The 20,031-nt window shown below is 38.4% G+C and overlaps 1 protein-coding gene across 5 annotated transcripts in view; it reads right to left on the bottom strand.

The window, feature by feature from the left end:
* SIPA1L2 (signal induced proliferation associated 1 like 2) overlaps positions 1-20,031 on the bottom strand; it is a 147,237-nt gene that overhangs the window by 85,994 nt on the left and 41,212 nt on the right. The window lies entirely within an intron of this gene.

Genomic DNA, 20,031 nt, shown 5'->3' with positions numbered 1-20,031 from the left:
GCCAAGCAGAAGAGGCACACAATTCATTCTGCACTTCCTTCAATGCTGACAGGAACTTTGCTGCTTATTCTCTGTTTAATCACAAGGGTTTGAATGAAACTGGCCAATACAGGAGTTTCTGGGTCAAGACTGCTACAACATAATATGTAAAATACACGAAAGAGATACAACCTTTGACAAAGTGTTTTGTCCCATTTAAAAGAACATTTTAAAGATAAGTAATCTCTCCACTACGATTAATTCAGTGAATAAATTTCACTTTTTTCTCCTCTCTTCAAAGGGGACTTACATTCCTTTATTTGAAGTGTAAGCTATTATTTGGCTGTGTAAAACAGTTGTGGTTGTTTCTGTTACATTATATTCCTCTGGCTGGAAACCTAGACTGTTTAACTGTTAATGCGCTAAAGAACAAGCCTGTTGTCTTCCACAAATAAGAAAAGATAGTAGCCCTATTGATAAGTGTTGATACAGAATTGGAATTGTTAGGATATAAAAATATTCTTCAATGGCTTCAATGGTCTTTAAGAATGACCATGACTCATGCTGCAAAGATTGGTTTGCAGGCAGAGCCCGTTCTCTAACCCATTGCATAAAATTAGACTAAAGTAAAAGACAAGACTCTGCATTATGTAGTCCCTTTCCAGCTTTTGTGCTCTGAACAAAAACCCCAACATAATGATCTTTTGAGATGCTGCAAATAAGCATAACATGCATTTATTAGGTAAAAAAAAAAATAATAAATAAAACAAAAAGGAAAAAAAGGCAGGTCAAATTAGCCTGGAATGTGAATTCTCCCTTTATTTCAGTGAAGAAATAAGGTGGTAAGAGGAGCTCAGAAGAGAAGTGTTTTTTCCCCAATATTAAAAGTTTAAGAAAAAACAAAAAAAAACAAAAACAAACAAACAAAACAAAACAAAACAAAAAACAGGAAAAAAGGAAAGGGGGGCAGGGAAGACTAAGGCAAGAGGAAAAAGAAATAATATAAATTAAACTTGACAGGTTGCTTTTCCTGCTTGTCAGAGAACAACACAAAATTGTGTTTGATACAGCAAAATTTAGGACTCTTTTTCCACACTGGGTCACTAAACACAAGCTAGAGTTATAGTTGCATCATGATTGGCACAGTTTCTATGTGACTTACTAGGAATGGGTAACAATGTATAATTTCAGCTCACTTTCACTACACTTGAATTCCTCAGAGCACCTGTTTGATGGCCAATTAAAACAAAGGTTTTGGTTCCTTACAGGAGTGTAAAAGATTGTTTAAGCAACTGGTGTGTTCAGAGAAATAGTACTTCAAAAGTGGTATGCAGAATTTTCACACATCGACTTATGAGAACACAACACAAAAAGGAAAATATCAGTCACAGAATCACAGAATGGTTTGGGTTGGGAGGGACCCTAAAGCTCATTCAGCTCCAACCCCCCCCCCCCAGCATGGGCAGGGACACCTTCCACTAGACCAGGTTCCTTCAAGCCCCATCCAACCTGGCTCTGAACACTTCCAGGGACGAGGCAGCCACAGCTTCTCCAGGCAACCTGTGCCAGGGCCCCACCACCCTCATAGTGAATAATTTTTCCCTAGTATCTAGACTAAATCTCCCCTCTTTCAGCTTAAAGCCATTCCCCTTGCCTGTTACTGCACACCCTTGTAGAAAAAGTCCCTCTCCAGCTCTCGTGCAGGAGGTCCCCCTTACGTATTGGAAGACATAGGTCTCCCCAGAGCCCTCTCTTCTCCAGGCTGAACAACCCCAGCTCTCTCAGCTTGTCTTCATAGGAGAGGTGCTCCAGCCCTTTGATCATCTTTGTGGCCTCCTCTGGAATCACTCCAACATGTCCTTCTCACCTGGGGGCCCAGAGCTAAACACATTACTCCAGGTAGGGTCTCACAAGAGCAAAGTAAAGGGGGAGAAACTCTTCCCTGACCTGCTGGTCACACTTCTTTTGATGCAGCCCAGTATACAGTTGGCTTTCTGGGCTGTGAGCACACATTGCCAGCTTATATTAAGGTTTTCATCTAGCAACACCCCAAGCCTTTCTTCATAGGTCTGCTCTCAGACACATCAATATGCCTAATATTTGTGGGGCACAAGTACTACAAAGGTGAAATACAAGAAAATGCCTATGGGATACACATTAACCTGGGCAGCTAACAGATTTTTTTTAATCATCTCTTAGGGTGCTCTTTATGTAATCATATAAGTGTGAGAAACCTTTGCCAACTAAAAACGCTGAAAGAAAACTGAACTATTCCAGAATCATCCTTTCTATTTCTGCAAGAATATAAATTAGTCAAGAACACAGAAAGGTCAATTTCACATATCAGGAAAGATATTTAGTTTCTTATTGAAGATTAACTCTATTTTCTTTGAAATTATGGTGAATTACATTTTCTAGCCTTCTTGACTTCTCCTACATAAAAAACATTCATAGAAGTCATTAATGTATGCTTTTCTTAAATAAAAAATAATCTCCTACAAATTGGAAAATACATCTGAGGTCAGAAAAGCCTATCCTGCAAAAATTCCAGCCCTTCTGCTAACCCTTTTTCTGTCATAAGCATTTCTGCAAAAGTAATGAATTGAACTATGAAAATAATCCAGGTTGAAATTAAATCGGGGACAAAGTGGTGAGAAGCAGGAGAAAACAACAACAAATGCACACTACCACCCTTTAATTTTCAATTCAACTCTACAGTACGATTTACTGTTTGGCCTCACAAACAGCTGTAGTTGTGGAAGGCAGGAGAGGCCCTGGAGGCCACAGGAAAACACTGCTTAGTAGTAGCTTAAATACTTGAAGTATGGCATGAGTATTTTAAAATAAAGGCATGTTGCAAAAGGTAGTATTTAAAGAGATAATTATTTTTATTTACAGTGTAATGCTGGTGTGACTGAAGACCAAAGAAATGCCTGCTTTGGAAGTGTAGATTGACATTTAACTGGAAATGCTAACAACCTGAGGAGGTGATGCAGTATATTTAAGATGCACTAGTAAATATTCTTTGGCCTAATTGACAAAAATACCTGTTTTTAATGTAAATGACCATTCCAAATTCCTGTAATTCAGCACAACAGCATGTTTTTGTTGACAGCTGACCCATGCTGATGGATAGCACTGTGTTCTCATATATGTGTTATTTTTTCAGGTTATTTTCTCTCCACAGTGTGAACTTAGCAATATTGTTGCTAATATATGTTCATAACTATTATTATAAAACTGACTTCAATAAACTATTCCTTCCACAAAGAATGCTGCCAATATGATCATGAGCATTCTTCTCTTCAGACCTGTACAGCTCTTTCAGTCAAGTTCTTCACTTTCCCCTCTTTCAGTCTCATCCTAGCAATTAAGAATGGAATCACTGACAGATACGGTCAAAAAAGAAAAGCTGGATGCCTACCCTGCTGTTGTGCTCCTGCCAACCCTTCCCACTAAGGCTGCTGGATGTTATGCAAATAACTTAAGTTCCTTCCACACAGCTACAAAGACTTCCTTCTGAGCTCAATACAGCAGCTGGTTTGTTAGCTACAGTTACAGTTCTTTAACATGGAATGATTCCAAGTTTCCTGGGGACCTGGATACATGCCCACAAACGTTCCTGTGCCAGTAGTAAAGCAATGAATAAGAACTGTACTATTGGACTGCCCTGTCAAAAGGAGGCTGTTTGGTAACGCTGCCTCATGTCAGCCTTGATAGATGGAAATGAATTATTTAAGAAGTCTTTCTGTGATCATGTTGTTGATCAAGACTTTGGAAATCTGCCCCTATTATTATGTAATGTTATCATCCTAAAAAGAATGCATAATTTGGATAAGAGCATTAATCTCCAGCATTTACCCAGATGACAATTCTATAAACCATGACTCCCAAACTCTTCTAATCTTAAAAAATGGCAAGTGAAATCTGATAAAATAGGAGTATAGGCAGGAATAGTATGCCAAAAGCTGAAGATGAGACATTTAATTTTCATTCAGTTGATTCTACACAGCTTTTTCTGTGTGCTCAGAGTCTGGTTAGTTTCCACTCTTGAAAGAAACACATAGTAGGGTAGTAGTATTACGTATATCACCAGTATAGCAGCAGTTACACAATGGCTACTTTATGGGAATCCAAAGTTTGCAAGAAAATTCTGCCTTCAGGCCAATACTTCCAAGTGCAATGGAAAAGAACACTGCAAAGGAGAAATGAAAGTGGTAGGTAAGCTTTCTTATTTTCACAAGTCCTGGACCAGATAACCCACTGAACAAATCTGTCACAAGCTATTGTTTCCTATAAGTAGAGTTGACACTAGGAAAAAAAATCTTTTTTGAAAATGAAGAAAATCATACAAAAAGGGTTTTTAATGCAAGTTCAGGCTCACTACAGTTTGCTTATTTTTTAAAGCAGACTACATTAGCACATTTTTTGATTTACATATTTTCAGTATATCTATTAATAGCATTTATTTCTTAATGATTCCTAAATCAGAACTACCCAATTTTCAGATGCAAAATTAAAGCTATGCCTGGCTTTCAAGTCATCTGACTTATTCGTCTGTCCAAGCCAGAAAATTCTGGTCACACTGCACTGTGATATCACACCATATGACAGTTGATTATGATGTCACTAGGAGAATTATTGCTGCAGATATGAGTATGAAGAGGAGAAGGAGTTCTTCATGCACTTCTTTTCATGCAAATGTCTTTACAAAACCATGATATTTAGGCATAATTGTCTTTAAATAGAATATTTCTTTCAAAGTTCTCCCTGAGGCACAGTGAATATTAAAGGATAACACTAACTATAATTGAGCCACTTATTCAGATTGCAGCTGTGGAAAATGGATTGGAAATAATACAATGAACAAATTATGAGCACAGCTCATGAAAAAAATAGTTCAAATTATTATACATCAAATTTACAATTAAAGCTATAACTACTACAGTATGAATGGTTACTTCTCGTATGCATATTTCAGATACTTGATTAATATGCAGACATAGACAAGAGGCACAATGATGGGAAGCCTCTCATTTGACTAATGGAAATACATACGAGCTGCTGCGTACTGACTATTTGTTGCATACTTCCTTATTTGTGCTGTATTTCTTCACCTTTAGTCTTTGCTTGTGAGAGAAATGCGAGAGTAGAAACTGAAAAAAATCCTTTCTTGAAATGCCATATTACAGAAATGTATCCACAGAACAATCCACCAGTAATCACACCACAGCTTCGCTGATTTGGGGGTTTGAGGGAAGGAGCTGTAACTATGAGCAACAAAAGCCTACATGATTCTCAATGCTGGTTTAAGACCATCATATTTCTTATCAAGACAGTGCAACCACACTAGTTTGAGACTGGTGCAAGATTTGGGATTAAGAAGAAAAAAAAAAAGTAAAATTAAAAAAAATCTTATACTGTTCATCAAATACAGTTCCCTTCTCCAACAAATAAAATGGCACATACACATAAATATTGAGTCGTAGATACAATGTGCCATGTTGAAGCAATGGATCTTTAGAACAGAACTTTGCATTCTACTGCTGTTCAGGGCTGTTCAATGAAAGGTGGTTTATTTTTAAGAATGAGAGACCTCTGATCATAACTGCTCTCCTTCATTTGCAGAACAAGAAAAATATCATCATCATCTACAGGAATAATTGTATAACATCTAACAGTAAAAAGCAGACCCCTCGAAAATGTTCGACTTGTGTATGTTTGTCTTACAGTCAAGATCCCCCACCTGTCATCTTGGCTTTTCCAGAGGAAATAATTCAATAAATCTCATGTTCCAACTACTAAATACTAATCTCACTACTATTAGTTGTGGTTTGGTTGTTGGGTTTTTGAATGTACTACAGCCATTTATTAAAAAGAACTAAAAAAGTAGTTACAAAATACAGCTTTTCTTTGGTGTAACTCGTATCAGTGTACATCTATCACAAAGTTCCCCCAGCTTCCCTTTAACACATCTTCTTTTAGTTTATATGAATATTTGCTCCTACACATTGAATCTCAATTCATGCTTTGTTTCATTAAAAAACACTGTTTAAGTGTTTCATCAAGTAACCTAGGTTCTCTCTTAGAGATTCTCAATGTTTTATATAGAGCTATTACTGATTATAGCATTACTGTCACTGATTTTAAACTTACTTAGAAATCACCTATTACTAAAAAATATGCTCAGATAAATTTGTGACTGAGTGCTTTAACACTTTATTTTCTTAGAACATTAATACCAATATTTTATTGTTCCATTAGCACAAGTTTTGACAGTGAGATGCATTGAGGCTGATTTGATTTCCAGAAGAAACTGGATATCCTCCCATTCTTACAGTTCTATTATAAACAGTTCAATTATACAGCCTACACAGAGTTTAACTGTTAACTAGAAGTAAAAGTCATACCTCATCCAGTTTGAACCAAAAAAAAACAGCAGAAGGAAATCACAACTATATCGATATCAATAGCAAAACTACCACTGACACTCTGAGAATCTTTCATTTTTACTCTTCCAATTCAGTTTAGATCTTTTTAACTGAAACTGCAGTTAAAATAATAACAAAATATAGTAAAGCCTACAATGTAACGTAATTAATGGGGTAAAAAGGAAACTTCTATAGAAAAGGGCACCAAACTCATCATAGATTATTATTAACCAATACCAGTTTTGGGCAGTCTACAATTGCAAACAGAAGCTCTACACCTGTCAGCCCGAGAAAATTTTAAATAAACAGAACCCAAACTGTCTTTGTTTCCTTTCATTCTTTCAGCTCATGAATCCAGGTGTCAAAGGGCAGGATAACAAAAAAAGCCCTACTTACTGAGCATTAAATAATCTATTTTCTACAGGGAGACTAAAATCACATCCAAAACATATTTTACATGCATGCACACTATCTCTTCAGGACGGAAAGAAGTATAGCAGGCCCTTCAGGATGGAAAGAAGTATAGCAGGCCAGATGACTTTAAGACATTTCCCTACCTTAAAGTATTTAGATGCACTTATCTCTGTGCCTTCGAGACTTCACAGTAATTACACTTTCCTTGCATATATATTTATCCTTAAAAATACTGATAATACAGAATTTTAATTGAAGCTTCACCTTTGAGAATGAAAAGTCTTCAACAAATAACAACACAAGTACGTCATAAACAAGATTTATACAAAAAAAAAGTCAGCAGATAAACACAAGTAAATTTTGTATAAATCCTTATATATTCACTGTAGTTCAAGAGCTTACAAAGTAGGGAGTAAAAAAATCTGATTGCTTGACATGTACTCTTCCTCAGCTAACAAAACCTACTCAGTAAAAAAGCTTAGATTAGACAGAGCATAAATTATTCTGGAAGAGTAAAGATGATTCAGCTACAAGAGTGAAACATTGCACTGACAAAAAGTCCATTCAAAACAAACAAACAAAAAAGGTAATTTTCAGTGGTCTTCTCAAGCTAGCTGGACAACCTCTGAATCTTCAGTAGAAATAGCATTGTCTACACGTTCAGAAATTGTCATATTTCCACTGATTGTTGAATCACCCCTTCCAGCTTGAATGCATGTATTCTCATTTAAATTGTATATCTGTTACTACAGGCAGGAACTATTTCTACAAAAAAAAACAAAACAAACAAACAAAAAAAAAAAAAAAACAAACAAACAAAAAAAACTTCTGGGGTATCTGAAGACATGTTTTTTTAATTAAAGGCTGACAGGAGAGATGTGCTAGCATTTTTACTGTTACTTCACCTGTGCAGGTAGAAATTTGGAAGCAGGTTCAGAGGGTTCGCTGAAGTTGAATAAGCAGTCAAGTACTGCAAGAGGAGAAATTGCTCAGTAAGCGAGAACAAGATGGCAAGCTTTGACTTTTCAGGGTCAATATGCCACAGAAAATCGTAAAAGGCAATTCCACTTTTTATAATTCTCCTACAATGAGGCCCAAAATAAAGCTTTTTCATCCACTTAGTGAAAAGATAATAAATCCATTAAACAGCTGAGGTTCCCCATTCCACAAAGCAGATTTCAGATTCTGACACAGTAACTCAAGACAGCTTTTGAAACAAACAAAGCCATTTGTAGCCAGAACAAGAAAGTTCTTTTCTATGTTTCTATTATAACTGTGTTTCATAGTAAAATGCTGCTTCAGGCAGAAGCAGAGACTAAGCCTGCGGTATTCACACTGGAGAAGGCAGACTATTTGCACTGTCCTAAGCACTTACCCGGATTCCATGCTGTGACCTCACAAACCCGTATGTTGGGCATCAGCTCCCAACAGCAAAACACTTAGTACCAGAACAATATTAATGCTACTTCCATCAGAAATAGTCTCTCAAATGAAAACATACTGCATATGACTTCTAAGAGCATCTAAGTTTTTGAAGTAGAAAGAAAGAGCCTCCTTAAAGCAAAAGATGCACCCAATACATCCATCAGTGACAGAGATAGCTAAAGAGGGTGCATAAACCAGCTTGAGTTTGAGAAACAAACTCTACTCCATTCCAAAAATCTTCTGTTTTGACAAATCATCACTAATAAGACTATTAGTGCCCAATGGAAACAGACATTCCAAAGTGGATTCAGTGGCATAAACTTTAAGGACTGTGATAACTGAGAAAAGGCTGAACTTTCATTCTACTTATGTTCATGAGAAATGGGTATGTCACCCTAGAAGTCAAAGTTAGTTCATTTCTAGAGGGGGGAAATAAGATCTTAAATCCACTTCATTATTAAAATTCTCCTCTACTTCAATAATCTCACCCATCATAAAAGTACACAACAACAAAAAAAAAGAAAACAACCCTAAGAGAACATGCCTTCCCAGGAGACCTGCGTGGCTAAATAGGGAATTGCTGGGTATGCTCAAGTGGAAGAGGAGAGTTTACAGGTCATGGAAGGAGGGGCTGGCCACTTGGGAGGAATATAAGGCTGCTGCTAGAGGATGTAGGAAGGCAGCTAGGAGGACTAAGGCCTCCTTAGAATTAAACCTGGCGAGAAGGGTCAAGGACAGCAAAAAGAGCTTTTTCAAATACATGGCAGATAAAACTAACACCAGAGGCAATGTAGGCCCACTGATGAATGGGATGGGTGCCCTGGTGACAGAAGATACAGAGATGGCAGAGTTACTGAATGCCTTCTTTGTCTCTGTCTACTCTGTTGCAGGCAGTCCTGAAGAGCCCTGTACCCCTGAGACCTTAGATGAAGTCAGGTCGACGGAGCGGTTTGCCTTAGTCGATGAGGAATGGGTTAGAGATCAGTTGAGCAATCTGGACATCCATAAATCCATGGGTCCAGATGGGATGCACCCGCGGGTGCTGAGGGAACTGGCGGAAGTCATTGCTAGACCACCCTCCATCATCTTTACCAAGTCTTGGGAAACGGGAGAGGTGCCTGAGGACTGGAGGAAGGCAAATGTCACTCCAGTCTTCAAAAAGGGCAAGAAGGAGGACCCGGGTAACTATAGACCGGTCAGCCTCACCTCCATCCCTGGGAAAGTGATGGAACACCTTGTCCTTGGTGCCATCTTAAGGCATATCAAGGATAAGAGGGTTATGAGGGGCAGTCAACATGGCTTCACCAAGGGGAAATCATGTTTGACCAATCTCTTAGCATTTTATGAGGAAATAACACAGTGGATGGATGATGGCAGAGTGGTGGATGTGGTCTACCTTGACTTCAGCAAAGCATTTGACACAGTCTCCCACAGCATCCTCACGGCTAAATTGAGGAAGTGTGGACTGGATGATCGGGTAGTGAGGTGGACTGCGAACTGGCTGAAGGAGAGAAGCCAGAGAGTTGTAGTCTATGGGGCGGAGTCTAGTTGGAGGCCTGTAACTAGTGGAGTGCCTCAAGGGTCAGTACTGGGACCGGTATTATTTAATATATTCATCAACGATTTAGATGAGGGAATTGAGTGTACTATCAGCAAGTTTGCTGATGACACTAAGCTGGGAGGAGTGGCTGACACGCCAGAAGGCTGTGCTGCCATCCAGCGAGACCTGGACAGGCTGGAGAGTTGGGCAGGGAATAACTGGATGAAATATAACAAGGGAAAGTGTAGAGTCCTGCATCTGGGCAGAAACAACCCCAGGTTCCAGTATAGGTTGGGAAACGACCTGTTAGAGAGCAGTGTAGGGGAGAGGGACCTGGGGGTCCTAGTGGACGACAGGACACTGTGCCCTTGTGGCTAAGAAGGCCAGCGGCATCCTGGGGTGTATTAGAAGGGGGGTGGTTAGTAGGTTGAGAGAGGTCCTCCTTCCCCTCTACTCTGCCCTAGTGAGACCCCATCTGGAATATTGTGTCCAGTTCTGGGCCCCTCAGTTCAAGGACAGGGACCTGCTGGAGAGAGTCCAGCGCAGGGCAACTAAGATGATTAAGGGAGTGGAGCATCTCCCTTATGAGGAAAGACTGAGGGAGCTGGGTCTCTATAGTTTGGAGAAGAGGAGACTGAGGGGTGACCTTATTAGTGTATATAAATATATAAAGGGGGAGTGTCACGAGGATGGAGCCAGGCTCTACTCAGTGGCAAACAATGATAGGACAAGGGGTAATGGGTACAAACTGGAACACAAGAGGTTCCACTTAAACTTGAGAAGAAACTTCTTCTCAGTGAGGGTGATGGAACACTGGAACAGGCTGCCCAGGGAGGTTGTGGAGTCTCCTTCCCTGGAGACATTCAAAACCCGCCTGGACACATTCCTGTGTAACATTATCTAGGTGTTCCTGCTCCAGCAGGGGGATTGGACTAGATGATCTTTCGAGGTCCCTTCCAATCTCTAGCACACTGTGATACTGTAATTAATAACGAAACATTGAACATTACCTATGACAACGGATGGAGTGTTCAAAAAAATCTGAATAGTCTGCTGAGATCTCTCAATACTGAATAGTTTGGTTAAGAGGCACATTTTATGGAAAAAATAGAAATTTAGCTTTGCTTTTGTTTCTTACATTTTCAAGAAAGTACAACAGGAAATAAGTTTTATGCCATGTCATTTGGTAGTAGAATGGCTCTGTTGTCACAGTCCTGAATTATTTTTAGTAGTAATGAAGTGACTGATTAAAGTAAAATTTTAATTAAAAAGAAAATATCAGCATTTATTTTCATAGGGGCTTTTTATGGAAAATATTTTAGCTTGACCTTGGTTCCCATCAAAACATTTTAAAGAAGATATTTTACTATGAGCAGAAATTTCACTTTCTTCTATCCATTCTCTCCAAAGAGCAACATTCCATGTAGACCAAAGAGACACTGAAACCTGTGGCGACCATCATGCACTTAATTCATACAGTCTTACTACATAGAAAAAATACTGTTCTTAAATGTTCAATGTAAATTTGAAAAGCAGATATCATAATATTAATGAAATACACTAAATATTCGGGTAGTTACCACATAACTTCATACATGACATTTCAAAGCACATTCCATTGAGCCTGGACCACCTGGCACCAAACAATACAGCTTGGACAAAGAGGCGCTTCTCTGAGACAGACAAACTACAGACTGGTTCTACAGCTTCGTAGAATCACAGTTGGTTTTTGATGAATCAAACTTTTTCATATAATTCCAGATATAAACAGAGGAACAGTAGCTGGAGTGAGAGAGTTGTTAGCAGAATTTGTTCTTCATTTTTCATCAGTCCACTCAAATTCAGAACTTGATAGCAATAGAAAGTCACTGCCATCTGTTCAGTGATCATTTGTATGCTGGTTTTGGCTGGGGTAAGGCAAATTTTCCTCATAGTAGCTGGTATGGGGCTCTGTTTTGGATTTATGCCCGAAACATTGTTGATAATTCAGGGACGCTTTAGTCACTGCTGAGCAGTGCTTACTTACACAGAGTCAAGGCCTTTTCTTCTCACCCCATCCCACCAGTGAGTGGGCTGGGGCTGCAGAAGAAGCAGGGAGGAGACAGAGCTGGCAGAGCTGATCCCAGCTGTCCCAAGGGATATCCCAGACCATATGGTGTCATGCTCAGAACATAAAGCTGGAGAAAGAGGAAGGAAAGGAGGGACACTTGGAGTGATGGTGTTTATCTCCCCAAGTAACCACTACATGTGATGGAGCCCTGCTGCCCTGGAAATGGCTGGACACCTGCCTGCTGCTGGGAAGTGGTGAATGAATTCCTTTGCTTTGCTCATATGCACAGCTTTTGCTTTACCTATTAAACTGTCTTTATCTCAACCCACGAGTTTTCTCACTTTTACCCCTTCCAATTCTCTCCCCCATACACCAGGGAAGAGTGAGTGAGCAGCTGCGTAGGGCTTACTTGCCAGCTGGGATTAAACCATGACAATTTGGTATCTTATCTAGAATCAAGCTGCTGTCAGGCTAAGAAAATTGTCATCAATGAAACTCAAAAGCGTCGTAACGGGAAATAATATTGGTAACAGCTTTATGAAAACCTTACTGAACACTTTCTTCTGCTCCCCCTTCGAAAGAAAACAAAACAAAGAAAAAAGATAACTCAATCATTGTTCCATGGTCCTTTAGTATAAGTTAACGCACATCTCAGAGAACATTCTGGAAGTGTCCAGCTGAGAAAATAAGCCATATATTTTCATTTAAACTGGAAGAAGATAACTGTCTTCAGAATTATAGAGTAGAAAACACATCTTTCAAATATTCTGAGCCAGATCAGCAAGACTTCACTTTCCTAAATTGAAAAGAAGACTTCCTGTTGCATATATGAATTTTCCAGACAAAATCATCATCATGACTGCGGCTAAGGAATGCAGATTCAGTGTATTCCTTCCTGCTAGAGAGATATTAAATATAATGTCTATAAGCCTTTCTTGACTCTTAGCATGACGACAGTGGAGTAAACGGGCATTTTAAAAGCTACAACCGTTAGAATAAGTTTTTACTAATCAGAAATCTTATTTCTTTGCAACACTTTCCCCCATGCCCTACTCTCAGTCTTACCTCTTTCTCTGGATTCTGAAAAAAAAAAAAAAAAACCAAACACAAACCTTGTATGAGGTCACATGCAAGATTATGGTGATATACAAGTCTGTAACTACAAACCATCACAAGTATCTTTCTAACTGTACTGCTATTGTGATAAAGAACCAAAAGGTAAACATTTTGGAAACATAAATATTGAAATATTGAGTAATTTCATAAACAGTAATTTACCTTTAAATAGATCTCTGAATACTAATAGGAAATAACACTATTAGGAAGTATGGGAAATATAACCATGGTTCACTATTGGTGTGTACGGGGAATGTTAATTATAAATTCACATTCATCTGGAATGATTCACTTTCACAGGACAAATTCTGTTTCAACTTTTGCTTTTAAAATTGTGATTCCATAACACCCCATCAAATAAGTCAGACACTGAATTTTGATTTACCAAATTCTGCTCTTTATGTAAATAAAAATGCTCAAATAGAAGGGTATAATTAACTGATCCAAAGTGTTCACACACAAGCATAATAATGTAGTGTAGGCATTGTAAAAATCTGCCTCTGAATTTTATTATTATTGGCCTTGATTTAGCAGAAAGTTTTTGGTCAGCCAACACACTGGTTATCATTCATACAGACTGCACAATTCTGGGACAGTTTTTATACAGTGTCAGTGTACACCTTCCTTTTTTTTCGGGATATTTGCATTATAGAAACTACAAATTTATTTCAAATTCTGAATTTAGAAAGGAACAATTACATTTGCTAAGTTTACAACTCTTAGAAAGCTCATAATAGATTATAGCAGAAACTATGTATTTGACATATAACCTGAGTAAAATACATTCCTTCTCCTTCTCAATGCATACCCACCTACTTGATCAGTAAAATCACCAGAGTATTTTTCCCCAAAATTCAGGACATTATCAAATAAATCCTATTTTCCTTATAGTCTAGAGAAATATTTTCCCCTAAACCGAACTCTGACAGCATATTTGTCAACAAATTATAAATTGCTGCAAAAGGTCTCGGCTATTTGTGTCAACATTATGTATGACCCTTTAAGAAAAGTATTCTTATGTATGTAATTCATAAAGCATTTTCTACAGAATCTCTCAGCTTTTTTTACATTTTTAAGCAAATAAATGTACATAAGAATAATTAAAAAAAAACAAAAAACAAAAACCCAAGCAACCAAGGCAATTAAAGATGCACTAGAATATCCATCCAATAAGTTAATATTTATTTCCACTGACATGAATAAAGCATGATCTTGCACGACTACAAAAACTGTCTTTTGTAATGCAAAAGGCAATAAAATCAGAATAGTCAGGGCCTTACTATCAGTTGTGATAAATTATTTTTCACTTAAATAACAAAAAAAATCCAGCCCCAAAGATATCCAGAGTTTTAGTGAATGCTTATGTTTCTATGCAAGTGCATAGTTCAAAGCATAGGGGTGCAAACTTGCTAAGTAATCATCTAAAGACATATTTAGAAAAACTGAAGGCTACTTGCATTTCAAGAAGGTTTGATTCCGTGTGGCCTGCAGTGGCAGTGACAAATCAGTGAACTGTAGCAGACTGTTCTGAGATTGGTGATGTAGGGGATGCACTAAAACAGTGTTTTAAGGAACCATGTCGTTCCACTTGAAAGAAGGTTGCACAGTTTTTCTTATTAGTCTTATTCAGGAACCTGCTCATATTTTCTCTCCAAAATGCCAAGCCTTGAAGGGCAAAAAAAGTGCCAAAGTCTCATGAGTTGCTGTTTCAGAATATAGCAGCCTTTCATCACATCACTGATTAGGTTGTCCACAGTTCACTAGGAAGATTTCATTGTGCAAATTTATGTTTAAAAGACAAATAACATATATACAGCTTTCCTTTCATTATAGGGATTTATTAATTTACCATAAAAGTGATAGTCTGCATCTGCATGCCATGTTTGCTCCATACAAGAGGAATTCTTTGCCTCTCATGATACAACTCCCATCCATATTTACTACAGTGTTTTCCTTTTAATGCAGGATTCTGAGTCTCTTATTTTTATCTCACATCCTGAGGATGCTGCGTGCTTCTCCGCTTCCTCTCCTCTCTATTTCCATATACTAGGAACCATGTAGTCAACAAATCATATCTGATTCAGGCAACGTTTTGCCTTCTCAGACACTTACATAATGCTCCTTTCACAGAAAACAAGCCAGATAGTTTAAGTGTGTTAGGACCATGACACCCTTTGGTCTGGAATTTGATTCCATCACAGATAACAGCTATTCAGGCATAGCTATCAGAATGCAAACAGACCAATAAGGTAAATTAAGATGCCAGGCAAAACTAGGATGGTAATGGATGTCATCAACCATTTATTTAACTTGCAGGCAATTATGGAGACAGCAAAAGCTAGCAGCTTTGCTAATCACCAACCGAAAGCTCCCACACACCCACATATGCTTTCTGTTTTGCACCCACATCAATTGGTTTCTGCTTACTGGTGCTTAAAGCCACCCTGGAAATTAATCTGACCCCTTGTTCAAAATCATCTGTGGGTAACAAGTGATCTGTCTGGTCCTGGTAAGTTCAGTCTCCTACAACTCTTGAAATCCAAAGAAACATCCTACATAATTGTCTTTCCACAAGCCACTCTCTTCCTCTTTTATAAATATCCTTTTCCTTTCCAAGGTCTACTACCCCGATAGAAGTCCAGGTTTCCAACATAGCATTTAAGCTCAGCTGACTTTAAAAGTATATTTCTGGTTCAGCCTTCTTATCTAGAAATATTCAGGTTCTACTTCATTCTGCAGATTTACTAATAATTTCCTCACCTGAATGCTTTGCCCTCTTTGATGTCACTACTGTTCCTTTACTGTCGCTTTCTTTACCCCTGCATATTCTCTTCTTCTTACTAAAGTATCATTCATCAGTCCTTTCTATTCTACCAAGATGCATCTTTGTGGTATTCAAGACAATCAAATGAGACACTGTACACCACGACTAGCATGCGTTACCTTACTTTCCTCCATCCTTCTTTCCAGAAGGAGCTATGGGACTTCCATAGTTACAGTATTTTGCATGATCATTTAACTGTTGTTTCTTTTCCATTGACTAAGGAGGGTCTGTACCTATGCTCAACATTTAACAATACCATGCATTATACTTGAGTGCTGATCAATCCATCTCCTGTCAAAACCAAGGCAAAACAAATATGTACTTCAACGTGGCCTTAAAGTAAGCAAATAAGCTACTTCAAATAGCCTAGAGAAAATTCCAAGGAACAGTCACCCAGAGAACACTGTCAGCAGCCCTTCTTCAATTACAAAACCTGACAACCTAGTGAAAAAAATCAGAAGACACAAATAAGATCTTACAGATCCCAAATTACACTATTTCAGTATAGATAAATTGAGACATTAATATGAAAAACAATGTATACTAGCCTGTAGTACTACATCACAATTTTTTAAACTAAAATTATTTTTTAAAATCTATTTCACTTTTCAGCTATTATTTTTAGAGGAAATATTAAAAATATTTAGCCTTTGATTAAAAAATACTAATAACAAAATACCTCAGAAATTGATTAAAGCCACATGAAAGTGTTCAATTAATGTTTCAGTTTAAACACTAAGATTACTATGTAAAAACCTCACAGATGCATAGTGAAGCCACAAAATACTTTGAGCAATTGGAACATAATACCTGTATCAAAAGAATAACTGAAATAACTGTTCTTGATCGAAGTACGTTATGAATGCAAGAACGAATCCTGAAGATGAAATGGAAACGCTGTATTATTTTGCCACATCTCCCAGGAAGACAGGCTGAGGAAGTTGGGGCTGTTCAGTCTGGAGAAGAGAAGGCTGCATGGAGACCTCAGAGCAGCCTTCCAGTATCTGAAGGGGGCTATAAGGATGCTGGAGAGGGACTCTTCATTAGAGACTGTAGTGACAGGACAAGGGGTAACGGGTTAAAACCTAAACAGGGGAAGTTTAGGTTGGATATAAGGAGGAAATTCTTTCCTGTGAGGGTGGTGAGGCACTGAAATAGGTTGCCCAGGGAGGTTGTGAATGCTCCATCCCTGGCAGTGTTCAAGGCCAGGTTGGATGAGGCCTTGGGTGATACGATTTAGCATAAGGTCTCCCTGCCCACGGCAGGGGGGTTGGAACTTAATGATCTTAAGGTCCTTTCCAACCCTAATGATTCTATGATTCTATGATTTAACAAAAAGGAGCAATGTGTTTTTTCTTGCTAAAGACACTTCAAAAATAACTTTTAATAACAAAGACTAGATTTAGTGTTCCAGACAAAACAAATCTTCTACTGGTTAAATGAAAAGTGGAGCTGTGTCTATGCTTACTGTTAAAACATAAGAGAAATGATTAAAACATAAGAGAAGCAAAGGCCTATCAATTCATGAGTCAATCAGTTCTTCCATTCTGATAATCAATATGGAAATCCTAAAATAGTTGAAACTAAGCCAAATATTATACCTCACCATTAAACGTCAGTTAGATAGAACAAACAAAATTAGTCTTAGCAAGAGGCAGCAGACCGTCTTTTTAGCCTTTGCAAAAAATCACAAGCAAATCTATAGACAAATTTCTCAGGTAGAATACAGACCCTTCCCCATTTGCCTTCTTTGATAACCCACCCCAATTTCAGATGAAAATGTCTCTCCTATTTGAATGGACTCATTCTAATACCAGCTGCACATAAGGGACCTTCTTGTATGCAGGAACCAATCAAGGGAGAATTCTAGAAGTGAAACATTCTTTACTGCTGCGTTTTCACCAAGAACATAATTTCCTTCAAAGACTGTATAAGCAGCTAACATTATGGCTGCTGTAAGGCCATGCACATTGCCCGACATACCTGTCAACTCACCTAATGTAAAGTAATGAATCCATCTAATTCCCTTCCAACTACGTAAACTAGGGCAAGTTATTTAAACTAACTATAACTAAATTAAACAGTTAACTTTTAAAAAATGCATCAGTAGTTTAACGTTGTCTTACAGCATTATTAGAACTTTCTACGAAGACAAAAATGATTAATAACTGAAAACCAATAAATGGGTCCTCTAAATGCAACAATTCTTTTCATATTTGGTGCTCAAACAAGATATAACTTGAAAGAGTATTTGTTGAATTTCTTAATTTTTAATATATTTTAATAAACCAGCAGTATTTGTAAGTTAGAAGAATGCACTTTATTAAAAAACATACATAAAAATGAATTCAATCTACCTATATGTGATTAATTGTTCCTACACACACAATGACTCTACATTAGAACGCAACAGAATTCAATACACCATGAAAACTGCTTTGCGCATAAAAAAAAGTTGGGTAAAACTACTATAGTAGCATATTGTGTTTAAGCTAAACAAGACAGGCATTATATCCATTGAACTCTATAGAACCCCACTGACAGTGTGAAGTGACAAGGGAAAGAGTGCACATTAACATAAAAATTCTGAGTCCGCTGGAGAAAAGCAGCTTTGTGGAAGGCTGTAGAACTGAAGTACAAATAGAGAAAAAAATTCCAGAGCAGCCACACATTACAACACGGTAACTATGCTCCTACCCTGAAATACTCTGAAGGAACTGAATTTGAGTTTGGTTTTTGCTGGTAGTGTTTGTGTTGGGATTTAGTTTGTTCGTGGGGTTTTTCTGTTTGTTTGGCTTTGGGTTTTTTGGGGTGTTCTGTTCCTAGAAAAAGAAGTTATTTTAATTAAGAAAAATTTACTACAGTCTGTCCAATTTGCAGCTTGTTTTCTAAGTAACATTTATAACCATGTATTCCTGTTGTGTTGCAATATGAGAGGCTTGTAAGAAATAAGTTCTCACTTCTCTGCTTAACACAGGGAAATAAATTAAATCTTACTGCAGTAAGTCTATGTCCTGGGTTCAGCAGTAGCAGTCATGTTTCTCCTTCATGGTAGCTGGTGCAGTGCTGTGCTTTGACTTCCAGCCTGGGAACAGTGCTGGTGATACCGATGTTTTCGGTTGCTGCTAAGTGATGTTTTACCCTGACCAAGGACTTTGTGAGGCTCATGCTCTGCCAGGGAGGAGGGGAAGCCGGGAGGAAGCAGAGACGGGGCGTCTGACCCGGGCTAGCCAGGGAGGTATTCCATACCACAGCACGTCATGGCCGGGGTGGGGGGTAACTGGGAGTTACCCGGAAGGACACGGGCTTCCGGGTGGGACTCGTTTTTTGGCCGGTGGTGTTGCATTCTCTTCCCTTGTTATTTTCTCTTATCATTGCTGTCATTGGTGGCAACGGTGGTGATTTGTGTTGTACATTGGTTGCTGGACTGTTCTTGTCTCAACCCGTGGGAGTTGCACTCTTTCGACCCCCCTCCCCGTTCCTCTGGGAGCGGGGAAGGGGAGAGCCCCGGGGGCGAGGGGGCTCGATTGCTCTCAGCCCAGCACCACTCACTGGGAGTGAGTGAACAAGCTGTCTGGCTAGGGTTTAAACCACGACAGTCTACAAAACAGAACCTCAGCAATCAACGCCACAACGAACACCAAGCAACTGGCTGCTCTGAAGTGCGGAAGCATTTAAAGGAAAGTTTTCAGATCTCCACTTCATCCTCACCAAATACAGAAACACTTAGAAACCAAAATATTCATGAAACAGGAAAAAAATATATTCCCAGTTTTAGCTATCATCAACATCTAACAATTGTAGAGAGGACAATGGAAATAGATCCTGAGTCTGGGAAATGAACGTGTAGGCAGTACTTTTCTGGAAATGTTTGCTTCCAGAGAAGGAAACTTGACAGGCCACATATGTGGTCAACTGAAAGATTTTTTTTAAACATGAACCAAAATCAGATGTCTTCTAATTCAATTAATAAGTAGATTTCATAACCATTGACTAAACAAGGTAGCATGGATGCCTCAGAATAACTGTGAATGACAGCTGCAAAGTTTTGTCCACAGAAGACATATAGACAATTCTATCCTGCCTTTGTAAGGACATCTTTTGTAAGAGAGCACAAGAACTTAAAGTGCTCAAACGCAGCTTTCATAGGAGGCAAGGGACAACAGTAAGGCCCCCTTCCGTGCTATGAAAAAGTCATTTTACAACATATTCTGTAATTTAAACATAGAGAAACATCTGCCTACAATGTGCT

Source organism: Pezoporus occidentalis, unplaced genomic scaffold (genome assembly GCF_034315485.1).
Source record: "Pezoporus occidentalis ecotype Australia unplaced genomic scaffold, CSIRO_AGI_Poc_V1 ctg7, whole genome shotgun sequence".
NCBI classification, from domain to species: domain Eukaryota; kingdom Metazoa; phylum Chordata; class Aves; order Psittaciformes; family Psittacidae; genus Pezoporus; species Pezoporus occidentalis.
Note: the sequence above shows the minus strand (reverse complement) of the source record. Positions and strands in the feature narration are given on the sequence as shown.